Genomic DNA, 3,534 nt, shown 5'->3' on the forward strand with positions numbered 1-3,534 from the left:
CTATTTTTTAGTTTTAGTAGCTCCATTTTCAAATCATCAATGTACATTTTCAATTTTGAGCATTTATGCATATAAAACTGTAAGTCTTCATAATTCACGTCCTCTATTTTCATTTTGAAGTATTCTATTATTTTTTTAACCGCCTTCCTAGCTGCATCTTGTTCTGTTTCCATTTTAGAAATACATTCCTTTCCATAGAATTTCCAATTGTCAGTTCCAATTGTGATAATAACGGAGGCCTTGAAATCCTTCCCAACTTCTTCAACCAAGAATATGGGAATTGACATGCGCAATTTGGAGCACAACTCGTTAAGTACATTTTTTAAGGAAATACTCATCTCGTTAAGTGTTGTCATCTATGTACTAAGTGAAATATCAAAAATAAGCGGATACATTAACTGTAATTTCATTATGGTTGAGAGAAAAGAAACAATATATAACAACAAACAATAGAGAAGAAACAAAATGGTATACTTCAAGATCATTCCGGAAAAAAAATAGCAAAAAGCATAAAAAAACAAAATGATTACATCAAAATCAAAAGCAATAAAACCTGACAAGAGCATACCTGATTTCAAGCAAATGGGTGACAATATAATTTCTACATCATATGGGTTTGATTTGTGAATTTAGATGTTGGTTTCTAACCAACATATAAAATGAATCAAATAACATAACTTCAATTTCCGATGGGTTGAAACATAAAAAAAATAACAAAAAGCATACAAAAGTACAATGATTAGCTCAAAATCAAAAGCAAAAAAAAATTGATAAGAGCAATACTGATTTCAAGCAAATGGGTGACAATATAAGTTGTACATCAGATTGCTTGAAGTTGTAAATTTAGATGTTGGTTTCAAACCAGCATACAAAATGAATCAAATCACATAACTTCAATTTTCAATGGGTTGAAACCAGTATTTTTCAACCCATTGGAAATTGAATGAATGAAATATGATTTAAGCCTTAAAAAATTAATCTAAATATTGTAACATTTAAAATACATTACAATACATTAAATAGAAAATGAAACCTGATTTCTCAATTTGCTTACTCAGCGGTTAGGCAAATAGAAAATGAAACCTGCCATTTTCAATTTGCTTGAAAATGAACCAACGACAACAATAAAAAATCAGGACTTCAAGAACCAACGACAATAATGGAAACTAAGGACTTCAAGAACCTGACAATTTTAATTTGCTTGATAAATGTTGATGAAGGATGATTTGACCCAACCTATGAAAAGGTGACATGTAGACTCAGCATGAGCGATAGCCCAACATTGAAGCCCGGTGCACCCAGATGACGGGCCCATGAAATAGTCCGTTACGTTACAGCTCACGAGGGAAGGCATCCGCTGTGGTACGAACTCTGGGCTCCACGTGCTATCTTTAAAGAGGTACTCCGAGGCAACTGTAGCTCGTGCTAAAGTTATTAGCTCGCCTAAGCTCCCTAGCACAAACCTTCACATCATACTTCGTTACTAGCCAGTGGTGTCCGTGAACTGAAGAAAGTCTCCTCAACATAGTGCAGAGAGAGGGAGAATCCATCCAAAGCTATATCAAGTGGTTCAATGATGCCTATATGTAAATACTGCGCCTGGACCCCGTCGTACGCCTTGCAGCAGCCAAGAAGGATGTGACACACAAAGAGTTAAAATGACACATGGTCGTCAACCAACCAATGACCATAACCGAGTTTCTGAAGCTTGCGGACAGGTTCATAGCCACCGAAGAAGAGATCAACCAAAAGGGCGAGGGCGCGCCCGAAAAAAGAAAGAGGGAAGAAGAGCTTTCTAGTCAAGGGGATAGCCGAAAGAAAAAGGACACAAATCGGGGGGCAAGGCCGGGTCAATTTTCCCAACCTCCTGTAGCGAACCGAGCTTATTACACCCCACTGAACGCAAAGCGAGCTGAAATCCCAATGGCATTCAAAGACGCCTCCTACGTGAAGTGGCCACCCCGTCTGAGGGGGAATCCCAATGAAAGAAATAAGAATTTGTATTGCAGTTTTCACAAAGATCACGGTCACAGTACCAAGAGTTGTAAAAACTCCACGACGAGATAGATGAGCTCATTCATCGCGGATATCTAAGAAACTTTGTACAGAATAATAGTAATAGTAATAAAACAGGTCGGCAAGGGGAGCACGGTAAGGTTGCTCCCAAGTCTAGCAGTAGACCAGTCGAACAACTACAGAGGCAGCCTCTGGAGGAGAGGCCAGTTCGGGGGACCATCCACATGATAGTGGGAGGTCCGATCATTGTGGGTTACACTTCAGCAGCAGCTCGAACGTCGGTTCGCAGGGCCACTCGGGAGGAGCAGAACCCCCCAAAGCAGCCGAGGATAGAAGAGCCAATTTTCTTCACAAAAGATGATGCACGAAGGGTCCACTACCCCCACGACGACGTGCTTGTAATAAAGCTAAGAATCAACGACTTTGAGGTCAGGCGTGCACTCGTCGACTCAGGCATCTTAGCCGACATCCTCTTTAAAGTTGCGTTTGACCAGATTTAGTTGCAGAGAGGCGACTTGAAGCCTAAAGACACTCCTTTGGTGGGCTTCAGTGGAGAAGAACTCCGGCCCCTTGGGAAAGTAACAGTACCTGTGGAAGTCGGCACGTGGCCTTGTGTGGTCAGATTCAAGCACGACTTTCTAGTGATCGTGATCCCCTCCCCCTACAATGCGATAAAAGGTCAATCGATCACCCATGTCCTACAGGCAGTGGTCTCCACCTACTACTTGGCTATGAAGTTTCCCATAGACTTTGATGTGGGGGTAGCACGGGGCGACCAGATCGAATCCCGTAAGTGTTACGTCGCCGCCCTAAGGGGAAAACCAAGGTAGCCGATGACCTCGAGTTAGAACTGTTAGACAGTTTTGTATGCCCTTAGCTTCAATCAAAATGATGTACTTTATGAGTTTATTGTAAATGAATAAAAGTGCATAATTGATTCATGTTCCCTTGATATGTTTCTGTGTAATACCCTTAAACTGGACACTTAATGAGACTCATGTTAGTTTAGAATGTTCATAGCCAGTGGGTCGGTCTAAGGAGACCTATCCTGACAAGGCTGACACTATGGTGCCACCAAGTCAGTTGGGGTGGCTTGTCTCAGCTACCGGGGTGAGACCCTAGGCACATATAGTGTAGGATTAATTGAATCTTTGAACTGGACCAGATTTCCAGTATTGCCCTAGACCTTGGAGATTGATGGGCAAAACTGGAAAGTTACATCCGACCCCTAGACTCGATTATGATACTGCACTAGGTATCGGATCGGGCTGTCTTTGATGTACCAATCAGTGAGATCCTTAGGTTACGTGCGGAACCCTAGCCGATTTAAGGCCCACCGAAATCTGGCTTTATGAAAGTCAGTGGGAGCCACTTTGGTTTTACCTAAATCAAACTAGGGCATAATTAACCGTTCCCTCCAGCTAATATGAGTGCAAGTGATAGGGAGATTCATATGTTGAACTCTCTAAAGGCCTTCCATCATTAGCATGAGGATGGGTCCTTCAGTAATGAGGAAAC

This window comes from Nelumbo lutea, chromosome 7, assembly GCF_056320005.1.
Source record: "Nelumbo lutea isolate HS-2025 chromosome 7, American lotus-T2T, whole genome shotgun sequence".
NCBI lineage: Eukaryota > Viridiplantae > Streptophyta > Magnoliopsida > Proteales > Nelumbonaceae > Nelumbo > Nelumbo lutea.